Raw genomic sequence first — 12532 nt, 5'->3', positions numbered from 1 at the left:
AAAAAAAAAAAAAAACTCCAGATCTCTCTCTCTTCTATTTCATTTCTATTTCATTTTAAAATCTCTGACATGATTTATTGGAAAGGACGTTTTCAAAAGAAAAGGCTGCTTACAGATAAAACCTAGAGTAGCCTTCAAATATTGAAGTTTTTGCATTTTGGGTGATAAATTAGTTTTGTTTTTTGAAGATCATAATCTACATCCTGTCAGTACTTGAGGTTTTCCACCTGGTGCCTTCTTTCCTTTTTCTGCAATAAACCTTATAAATGGACCTTCAATTTGACACTGCAATTCTCTTCATTTTGGAATACTTCATTAAGTCAATGATGAGAATTAAATGAAGAAAATGTATTCTTTTATGACTTCCATCAACAGAGTATATTGTATATATTAAAATATATGAGATGAAAGATCAAAAAGGCAACTCTGAGGTTCTTCAAGTCCAAATGCCATGAAGAGAATCTCAAAAGGGGAATTCCTCTCTGAATGAATTCTATAGCAGAACAACCACAATACAGTGTAATTAGAATAGAATAGAATAGAATAGAATAGAATAGAATAGAATAGAATAGAATAGAAGAGAAGAGAAGAGAAGAGTTGGAAGGGACCTTGGAGGTCTTCTAGTCAAACCCCCTGCGTAGGCAGAAAACCTTATACCATTTCAGACAAATGGTTATCCAATCTCTTCTTAAAAGCTTCCAGCATTGGAGCATTCACAACTTCTGGAGGCAAGCTGTTCCACTGATTAATTGATCTAACTGTCAGAAAATTTCCCCTCAGTTCTAAGTTGCTTCTCTCCTTGATTAATTTCCACCCATTGCTTTTTGTCATACCCTCAGGTGCTTTGCAAAATAACTTGACTCCCTCTTCTTTGTGGCAGCCTCTGAGATATTGGAACACTGCTATCATGTCACCCCTGGCCCTTCTTTTCATTATACTAGACATACCCAGTTCCTGCAACCCTAATTATCAACAAATATATCCATTAAGATCAGGTGTAACATGTACTGCTTGGTAACACTTTTCAAAAACATTGTCCTTGAAGGAGGAAACCAAACAGTAAAGCTATTTTTAAGCTGATGCTGATAGACAAATCTATTTTTGAAATTGGTATCTGATCTTATTAAGACTTTGTTAAAAAAAAATCAAGAGATGTTAAAAATCACTTGCATTTATGCACATGAGCTCACAATATTTAAGTAATCTCCAGCACCAACTCCCTGAAAATACAGGTTTTGTTGCTTGAAAATGGAATAACCCATTATATTAAAGAAGCTTTGGCTTCCCACCATGGGCCTGGTGACTCCAATTCTTTATAGTTCCAATTTATCAATATGTTGTTCAGCCATCTGTTTTTCTTCCCCCAGGAAAATATCAAAATGAGAACATAATGCATTCTAATGCCCACTAGCTGCCTAAGCTAACATTATGCTTCATTTCACAATTTGGAGTTTGGGAAACTAAATTCCAAGGCATTAAAGGATGGAGTGCAATATTTTCTGGGCCAATGGCCATATTTGACCTTTTCTAGTATCCTCAGGCTGCCGTCCCGAAAACCTCTTCCAAAGGAGATTCAGGATAAATTTAATATTAATCTCATTTACATTAAGTGTAATTAAAATAAAAAAGTATTAATCTCTTTTATGTATTTAATTAGCTTTTGTGTTTTAGTATAGTTTTCTAACAACTTTTGCAATATCTCTGGTTTTGAAGGCATGGGATAAGTTGACTGACATGCAGCACAGTATCTCCAGGACAGAAAATATGGGCAATTCAGTGGAAGAAACAGCCAGGATATCATCATTTCTGTCTTTGAAATGTATCAACAACTCTTAATTAACTAATCTGAGTTAAACACTTGTCTCCACTTATTGATTGAGGTGGCCCTGATGGTTGTTTCCATCTTGTTCAACTTCTCACTTCTTTTTTTGCCAAGAATCCAACAAAACAGCAAATGCTTTGAGGAATCACCTTAATATGAATTAGAACTATGAGTAAAACTGAACGTTTAGGATGTCTCCTGGGTTAGAAAGCCAAGTTTTTGATCCTTCAAATAGTGAATAATTTGTCATAAGAAATATTTCCTACTGTAGGCACTTGTGCTATGGGGAAATGTGTCAATTGTTTATGGAATAGAACATTATGATTTTGGAATGAAACAAGTTTGAAGTAGAGTCAGAGATCTAAGGCATTGTTTCTCAGCCAGAGTTTCCAATGCAGACAGACATATCTATTTTTAAATTTAAGATTTCATTCAGCCACTGTAAACACATTTTCAAAAATGCCTACATTATATTGCCACACTGATTATTTTTTAAGGAGGAACCAGAGGGAGGGAGGGAGGGAGAGAGAGAGAGAGAGAAAGAGAGAGATGGTGTGTGTGTGTGTGTGTGTGTGTGTGTGTGTGTGTGTGTGTACATACACATACATACATACACACACACAAACACAGAGTAGTGGCCAAACTTGTGGAAACCTTTTGGGAAAGGTGTATTTTTGAGGTTTGATGGCTAATAACACCACTTTTTCTGGAGTAGTACCAGTGGTGGGATTCAATTTTTTTACTATCAGTTCTGTGAGCATAGCCTTGGTGGGCGTGGCAGGGGAAGGATACTGTAAAATCTCCATTCCCTCCCCATTCCAGGGGAAGGTTACTGCAAAATCCCCATTTCCTCCAGATCAGCTGAGACTTGGGAGGCAGAGAATAGATGGGGATGGGGCCAGTCAAAAGTAGTATTTACCAGTTCTCTAAACTACTCAAAATTTCTGCTACCAGCTCTCCAGAACTGATCAGAACCTGCTGAATACCACCTCTGAATAGTACCATAACATTATATATCAATGGAAAGATAATTGAATCAAGAATGTAAGACAACAAAAGTCTGTATTTTATGAAAAGTTATAGCCAAATAACCAGAAAAAGGAAGCACAACTTGCTTAGGTTGATATCAGGTAGCTTTCCTTCATCTGATTGTAGCCAATGTGCATGAGTGTTTAGAAAGCCAGTCAGGTGTCATCTTGTTTTGGCAATGAGCCAATCAGATCACAGTAGGATTCAGTTATTGATGTCATGTATTGAAGCTGAGAGGAGGACATTTGTCAGTGTGCTATGTGATTGCTACCAAATTGGTTGAAGGGGGGTGTGTGTGTTCTTTCATTTAGTGAGCTTGTAAAACGTAATAAAATTAAAGTAATGGTGCAAAGAATTGACTGGTCACCCAGAAAGTACTGTAAAATAGTAGTATTATTAAGTGGACAAGAATACAGTTATAAAGAAATTAAAAGAAAAATTGATGGAAACCTAAACAAGGGTGGTATTGCTACGTTTTTGAAGAGATATATGAGGAAACTCAGTCACTAAAAAACCACACTGGTAATGGCAGGAAAAGATGCACAACAACAAGTGATGATAGAAGAATTAAGAGAATGTGCCTACATGACAGAATAAAATCATCTGGATGTATACAAGATGAAATGGTGCAATGCAATGTGAAGTTGAGTGCAAGGACTGTTCGGCGTAGACTGCAGGAATATGGCCTAAAATCTAGAATTCCATGAAAAAAGCCACTTTTATCTCTCAAAGGTTGAAAAGGCTAAACTGGGCTAAAACCTATGTTACCGGGACAGAGGAACAATGGGACAGTGTTGTTTGGAATGATGAGACCAAAATCTCTAGCATGAAAATACACTTTTCCCAAAAGGTTTCTACAATTTTGGCCACTACTAAACAGTCCAGCGCATAGATTATGGATACATAAAGTTATGAATCTGAGTTCCCAATCTTTTATTTGCATGAATTTCCTGGCTAAGAGGCTTAGAAGACTTGAATATAATGGCTTACAAGTGAAACTTTTTAGACCTTCAATTATCAAGGCTCATTCATTCCTGATGTAATCTCTGCCCAATTATATATATCCATTATAAAAATAATTAATTTCCATTGGAAATCTATCTCAAACATTTTAATGAAGCTTTTTTCTCCCTGTGTCCTCTAGACATTAATGGAATAGATAATTCCTTTCATTTTTGTACAGGCAGAACAAAGGTTGCATATAAAGGAAATGGCAAGATTCACCATAATGTCCTAAAACAAGATTTATAACAATATCGGCAGATAAGTGATAGACTACCCAATTATTTGCACCGTACTGTTTACTTTTAGATGATATTTTCTCTGTGTTTTAGTTATCGTTGGTTTGTGAGTCAAAACTGTGCCTGAAACACAGATCACTACAAGCTGCTTGAAAAATAATTGTACAGGATATGCAAGGGTAGCGGATATATAATACATAATTAATAAAGATTAGTATGTCTCAGCATCTGGTTTGGTAATAACTGTGGCATTTGATGTGACTTTTATTTCCAATGTATTCAACTTCTATTCCTTTTTAAAAGGTGATGATCAGATCTAAACATCATACTCTTTCCACATTCATCACAACATAGCTAGAACATCCCAAAACTTATTTCAGCAGTCAGGAATATCCACCTCAAAGGTCAGGCCAGGCCACTGAAGATAAGCTGTAGTTCAACTTCATAAAAGAAGTATGTCAGGAAAGCCCAGAGGCGCATTGAGCACCTTTCCATTAGCAGCTACAGTATAAACCAAAAATGCTGGATCAACCTAACATGATGGTTTCTGATAGAGCACTCTTCACAGGGAGAATGGAGGAGACTGATCTGAACCAACTTTCTTAGCACTCTTGCTGTGCCTTGGGTTTTCAGCCTGCCTTATAGTGCTTTTAAGAGCCTTCAGTCACAGAATAGGAAGAGCAGGAGTAACTGTAAATAAAAGTAGGCAATACTGAAAAGATGGGCAATATGGGCACAGTAAGACAGCAGGTGACATATAATTCTTCTTTTTCCCAATTCTTGAGAAGCAATATCTACTTAAGAGTATGCCAAGCATGGAGGGATGCTGTGGTTCAGTGGCTAAGACACTGATCTTGTCGCTCAGAAGGTTGGCAGTTCGGTGGTTCGAATCTCTAGTGCCACATAATGGAGTGAGCTCCTATTACTTGTCCCAGCTGCTGCCAACCTAGCAGTTTGAAAGCACGTAAAAAAATGCAAGTAGAAAAATAGGGACCACCTTGGTGGGGAGGTAACAGCATTTCATGCACCTTCAGCATTTAATCCTGCCAGCCACATGACCATGGATACGTCTTCGGACAGCACTGGTTCTTCAGCTTAGAAACAGAGATGAGCACCACCCCGGAAATGACTAGCATGCATGTGCTTTATTTTTATGCCAAGCATGTCAAGTTTCTTTCAATTTTCAGACAAGTTCATTTGATGAACAGTAGGTAAAGTTTCCCAATGATGCTGTAAAGAACACTTAATAAGAGTCAACGTTTCAATACAGAAACTAGTGATTTATTAACAGCTTCATTAGGCAAGATTTATTTGTAGACATTTCTTTTGCTTTGTCTATCTGATTCTGAACTTTGCCCCTGTTCCTTTCCTCCCTTCACTCTGTGTCATAAATCACATTGCCCAATAAATACACCCATCTCAAACCAGCTACTGTAATCTGAGATCCAGCTCTGTGAAGGTATACGTGGAATGTCAACACGGGGAGTTGACGCAGTACTTAAGAAAATGAGGAGCAGCTTTGGTTGACAAGAAAGCGCTTTGGTATCATCTACTAATGTCATCTCTTTATGGAGTGCTTTGTTTTGTGTTTCTGCACGAAACACACCACGATGATATTTATTTTCAGGTATTTGTGACACATCCAAAATGACTAACCATGTTGTAGATTTAAAAAGCAGAGATGATTATGATTCATTTCTAACAGATGCCTTGACTGCTAAATAAAACTTCAAGGGTCATCTGGCAAGGATGTTTTGGCATGGCCATTGTGGCCCTCCTCAAACTCTGCATTTTAAAATAAATTGTTGAGGGAGACAGTTCTGTTTCTACTGAATGCTCTCTTCTTGTTGATGCAGTTGCTTTATTTGCCTCTTGTATAAAGAAGCATTAGTCACCTAACCTGGATTTATGCCTTAATTTTTAGACAGATCTCGAAGATGATTCAGAACCCGGTTTGGGAGGTTTGCAGTCTTTCAAACTCTTCTAACATTTCAAGTACTTATTGAATAATCCATTTGGTTTCAAGAAAGTTTTGAAAGTAATTCAGAGGTGTTTTTTTTTAAAGTATGATGATTTAAAGTGCCTGATCTATTTAGGACACCACTACCACATTAACATCTTTCCATTTTGTTTAATAATAAATGCAGTTCTTGTTTGATAATAGGATTTGAGCAAAACCAAGGCTAGAAAATAAAATAACAGCATCGCTGATAATCAGTAAACAAAACTTTTTTATATATAATTTTTTGTTTTTTCATTTTCATAACATATAACCACATGAATACTATTACATAGCCCACATCGTATTGTATTATTAAATGTTTACATCAATTCGTCTTGCTATCAACTCCCAAAAACAATTATTGGCTCTTCTGCTCTCCATACAACATATTTGTACCTTATCCTTTACTTTCTTCTCCCTCCCTCCTCTGCCTCCCTACCTCTTTTCTTCCCTCTGTCACCCTTCTCTTCTCTACTTCCCCTTCCTCTTTCTTTCTCCTCTCTCCCCTTTCCACTCCTTCTTTCTCTCCTCCTCTTCCCCCCCTGCCCTCTCTTCTATCCCTCTCTTCTTTCCTTACCTCTCTCCTCTACTTCACATTCTTCATCTCATTTACTTGGTGTATTTCAGCTTCTGAGCGAGTTCCATTTTATGTTGATGGTATTTATAATTCCTTTTCAGTACAAATATTTAATTTGACATATATCTTCCTCCTCCTTTTTTTAAAATAAAGAGAACAAAAAAGTATACATATATAGTCACTGTGCTTTTAACCTCCCCCCCCCCCGCCCCCAGCCCCGGCTATTTTGGGGTGAGATATAGCCCTGGTTACAATTCTGAGCTATTCTCATCATTATATTTATATAATTATATATCCTTACATGTCCCAATTTGTGATTTTGTCTTTAAATCTCAATAGTTTCCCATTGTAAGTATATTTCATGTTCCCTATCCATTTTTCCATATCTTGGATTAAATTACCCTTAATTGTCTATAAATAGCAAGCTTGCTGTTCAATGTTCATTACAATGCCCTTAATCTACTATATAGAATAACAAGTGGTACACATCTCACTTTGTTCCATCTTAGAAGTTCTATATATATATCCATGTTTTGTTTATTTTGACCCATGCTTAATTGTTCTTCTATTGTCATATTCAATTAATTAGCAACTCAGTTTAATTATCATGTATAAAAGTAAATCACAAACCTCTGTTTTACAATCTCCCCATATCAATTTCATATTTGTTCATATTCCATATATTTTAACCTTTATTTAATTATCTTTCCATTATCATAAGCAACTTTACTTAATTGTCATATTTAGGAGTAAACCCCTTATCTCAGCTTTGTATTTTCCCATATAACAATTTCTGGTTGTCTGATTTTTTCCTAGTAAGACTTTTGTCCCACTTCTCTATTCCTGCCTTCTTCCTTTTCTTTGTTTTGACATATCCACCCTCTTCAATTTTCCCCAAACCACTGTCAAAGAAATCTTTTATATCTCCCTTTGTTGGGGCATAACCTCCTTCTTCAATTTTCCTTATGCCACTGTCAACCTCTGAAACATCTTTTGTCTGCTTTTTATTTCCTTTTGTTGGGACACATCCCTCCTTTTCAATTTTCTCTATACCACTGTCAAACCCCATGTAGTTCTTTGTCTGTTTTTTATTTCCAACCGTTTCTACCCCTTCATTATTTCTTCCCCCCTTATTCCTTCCCTTCTTCTTTAAATACCTGCTTCTCTGAATTCAGAATTCTATTTAGGCTTGATTTTAATGGTTTATGCATATATTTTTTATAATTTCATGTAGTTCTTCAAATTCCCACCTTTGCATAATGTCTAGTTCCAAAGTTAGTTAATTTTACATTTCTTATTTCAGAGTCCTGGTCCACCTTAAATTTATCTAATTCAGCTGCTGTGGAGAAGAACGACAGGAGCCATCTTTGTCTTTTGTTCTTCCTTAATGTCCAATTCCAAAATTTCACTTAGTTATACAGATATTATTTCAAACTTCTGGTCCACCTAAAATTTAGCTAATTAACTAATATGAAAAGAGAAGAGAAGCTGGAGCAAAAGATCTTGATCTTTTGCAGAGAAAAAGGAAAAAACTTCGTATTTTCCCTTGTTATTATTTTTCCCCTTGCCACTCTCCACCTCTTATTGGCCACAGCTGCTCAAAATATATCAATTGGAACATACTTGCATACAGCCAGACCTGGGTATGTTACTTTCGCCTCCTGCTTTTCCAAGTTCTAATTTATGGCAGTTGGTTAATTAACTTCCCGCACAGGCTATATTAGGTTATCAGTTGTCAGTGAGAAATAGTGCTTTTTTCTTGATTTTTCTCCATTGTTGCATTCTACCTCTTATTAATTAGAGTTGCTTAAGATATATTAGTTGGAAGACATTCGGATGAAGTAATTTCTTAGGAATGTTTGGTTTCTATTTCAAATCCAAAACCAAATTTAGAGTTTGAGTGGGTTTGTCACTTCTCTGTTTTCTTCCTTTCTGTCCGAATTGTTTCAAACAAATGTATTTTGGGGAGGCTAGTGTTTCAACCCTCCATTTTCCTTTCTTTCTTTCCTTTTGTCAAAATCCAGATCTGCCTATTAATATTATTTGTACTCTCAAGATTCTTTGCCTTTTACAAGTTTTGATTTATGACTGTAGGTTAAATGAATTTTCTTACCTGTCTTTCATCTCAACCTCACCCGACTCTTCAGTTGCTTTGGCTGGAAGTCAGTTTCTTGTGCATCCATGTTGCCATGCTACTGCCCCTACTCTGATTCAGAGGGCAAATCTCCAACCTGCAAGAGACCTGTTGCCTCCCCCTGGGTCTGATGAGATGCTGCCCCTTCTTCTCCCCCCCTTCCAGAGGGGGGTTCTGATCCAAAAAAGGATTCCCGGAGTTGGTTTGTCAGACAGGGTTCATGTGAGGCTCTTCAGAGCTCTGTCCAGCTGGAGAACTTCCTGTCGAATCCAGTAAACAAAACTTTGATAGTGACATACACACACCCTTCCTCTTTCAATTTTTAGGAGAGAAACAGGGTTAAAGTGTACAAAATCAAAATGTTTGGATGAGTCTCGTTATCTTTCTTCAGTGTTTACAGGTAGTCCTCAGCTTGCAATAGTCCAGTTAGTGACCATTCAAAGTTACAACGCCACTGAAAAAGTGACTATGACCATTTTTCACAGTTACAACCTTTGCAGCATACCCATGATCATGTGATCACAAACCAGATGATGGGCAACCGGTTCTTACTGATGCCCATTGCTATGTCCCAAGGTCATGTGAATCCCCTTTGCAACCTTCTGACCAGCAAAGTCAGTAGGGAAACCAGATTCATTAAACAACGGACTTACTAATTTATCAACTGTAGTGATTCACTTAAACCACTGCAGTTGATAAATTATCAACTGTGGCAAGAAAGGTCATACAATCAGGCAAAGCTCACTTGGCAATTCAAATAAAGAGTGTAAAAAAGTTGTAGTGCACAAGTCTTTACTTGTTTAAAGTGTAAAGTACACAAGTGTACTTGTGTAAAGTTTACTTGTGTAAACTGTAGCAAGAAAGATCATAAAATCAGGCAAAACTCACTTAACCAATGTCTCACTTAACAACAGAAATGTGGGGCTCAAGTGTGGTCATAAGTTGAGGAATACCTGTATTCTTCCACTTCTTCCTAAGGGGTATCATTAAATGCTTCCAGGCTAATTCTCTTCTCCCTCCCCCCCCCCATGTGTCTATCAGTGCCATCAATTCCACAAGGCTTTCCTAGAGACTCACAAGGTTGATGCTAACCTGACCTTGATGAAGCACTGTTTCAAAAGAAAAGCTAGAACTACACATATCTACAGCGTTGTAAGATGGCAGCCTCTCAAGGATAGGAGACAAAGGTTGCCTTTCCTACTAGGTTTAATTGGAATATTCTTACTGAGTAGATAGAAACAGTGAACTGGAGAAAAGAAATGGCAATTCAAATGAAAAGAGTAAAAAGTTGTACCACACAAGTCTGTACTTCTTCAAATTTTTATTCAGCTATATGCAACAACACAAAAGATTTCTGGTTCAGAGAGGAAGATCACCCATTTTGGGTTCCAACATGCTTGATGATTTTGTTCAAGTACTCATCTAATATCTCTCCTTGTTTGATATATCTGAACTCTCAAAGGACCTGTCTAGTAGTCTCACGTATTTCTTCATAATTGATTGATCCTTCTCTTCGAAAGGCCTGGATAACATTCAAGGTGATCGCACAGGTATTGATGTGGTTTTTGAAAGTCATATGAATTACAAGGGTGTGACAGAAGGCTGTAAATGTATTTTGAAAAATGAATATGCATTGTGTAGTCTGCACAAGCTGTTCATGAAAAAACATGACATATTTAAACTGGGCTGTTGAAAATTGTTTTCAGGAATACAAATTAATTGTAAAGTAGCCATATTTTTTTCTATCAAATTTCACACAGTAATCCTTTTATGGAGGCTCTATTAAATTAAGACCATAATGATCACGAACCATAAATCCATACAAAAGGGCCATCCAGGCAATTAAGTTTCATGTAGTCCCTATCACTAGAGGCATCTGGAACAAGAGTCCAAAAGTCAAATTGCTGACCAGAACTGCACTTTTGAAGTCTATTTTTTTATATCAATTCATTTACATTTATATTTTTTTAAAAAGTGGAGTTTCCATGTGAAGTCACCTTGCTTTCCTCCCCAGATGCCACTCCCGTGCAATCCCAGTTTCTGATGTTATTATCTATGTTAGGGTTGGATAATAGAGTAGGGTTAACAAATTTAATTTGCTACCACCATACCCCTTAAAGCTAAAGGTTCCCCTCACACATATGTGCTAGTCATTCCTGACTCTAGGGGGTGGTGATCATCTCCATTTCAAAGCTGAAGAGCCAGCGTTGTCCAAAGATGTCTCCGGGGTCATGTGGCCAGCATGACTAAACACCAAAGGCGGACGGAATGCTGTTACCTACCCACCAAAAGTGGTTCCTATTTTTCTACTTGCATTTTTTATGTGCTTTCAAAGTGCTAGGTTGGCAGAAGCTGGGACAAGTAATGGGAGCTCACTCCGTTACGTGGCACTAGGGATTCAAACTGCTGAACTGCTGACCTTTTGATCGACAAGCTCATCCTCTTAGCCACTGAGCCACCACGTCCTTCCATAACCCTTGGAGGCCGCTAAAATAATAGGAACAGAATCTCTTCGTATTTATTCAAGCCTTGCTCTAGTAAGCTTTGATAGTGGGATGATCAGCATATCAATTTAATACATAAACTTGTAAGTGTTGGCATTTTTAAAAACATATAAATCTCTGGATCTGGAAGTTCAAGTATATGTTAACACATCATCATTCCTGGAAAAAAGAGCCAGGCCTTTGTGTAAAGGGGTAACGTCCCTTAAAGGTACATCAGTTTGAAAACCTAGTGACATATAGCTCAGTATTACTTTTACTATAAAGCTGTAGCAAGAGTATCTTGAAAGTCTGAATGCCTTTCCCTGATCCCTCCCTTTTTGTTTCAGAGAATTAAAGAAGGGGCTTGCTTGAGATATTTTCTCAAATTGCATTGTGGCTCCAGTAGTGGGTTTCAAAAATTTTTGGAACCTACTGTGGGTGTGGCCTCCTTTGTGGGAGTGGCTTGCCTACCATGTGACCTGGTGGGAGTGGCTTGCCGACCATGTGTTTTCTTTCTCTCTCTCTCTCTCTCTCTCTCTCTCTCTCTCTCTCTCTCTCTCTCTCTCTCTCTCTCTTTCCTTCCCTTTGTTTCTCTGTCCCTTTTTTCTTTTTTCTTTCATCTCTCTCTCACTCTTTTTCTTTCTTTTTTATTTACTTATTTCTTCCTTTCTTTCTCTTTCTCTCTTTCTCTGTGTCAGTGTGTGTGTGTGTGTGTGTGTGTGTGTGTGTAGCAGTGGTGGGTTTCAAAAAATTTTGGAACCTCTTCTGTAGGTGTGGCCTGCTTTCCGGGTCCACTGGTGGAAACCCTTCTAACTGGTTCGGTAGATTTGATGAACCGGTTCTACCGAATAGGTGTAAACTGGTAGGAACCCACCTCTGTGTGGCTGCCAACTCCCATCCTTTTTAAAAAAAAAAATCTTACCAATGATTTGGTAGCAACTCTTACTTCTAGCCTTCAAGGCCATTCCTCTTCTTTCTACAGATGAGTGGTGATGATGGTATGAGATCAGGGGTGGGCTTCAAAAATTTTAGCAAGGGGTTCTCTGCCTGGTTGCTGGGTGGGCATGGCCATGGTGGGCATTGCCTAGTTGGTCCCCTGCATCATGTGCGGGGGGGGCATTTTCGCCCCTCTGGGCTCCAGAGGCTTTCTCGAGGGTGAAAACAGCCTCCCCAGGGCTCTGGAGGCCTTCTGGAGGCTAGAAACTGGCCCCATTTCCAGCCTTCCTGAACTTTCGGTAGGCTCA

Source organism: Thamnophis elegans, chromosome 2, assembly GCF_009769535.1.
Source record: "Thamnophis elegans isolate rThaEle1 chromosome 2, rThaEle1.pri, whole genome shotgun sequence".
Taxonomy (NCBI): Eukaryota; Metazoa; Chordata; class Lepidosauria; order Squamata; family Colubridae; genus Thamnophis; species Thamnophis elegans.
The sequence above is the reverse complement of the archived record's forward strand: the minus strand, read 5'-3'. Positions refer to the sequence as shown.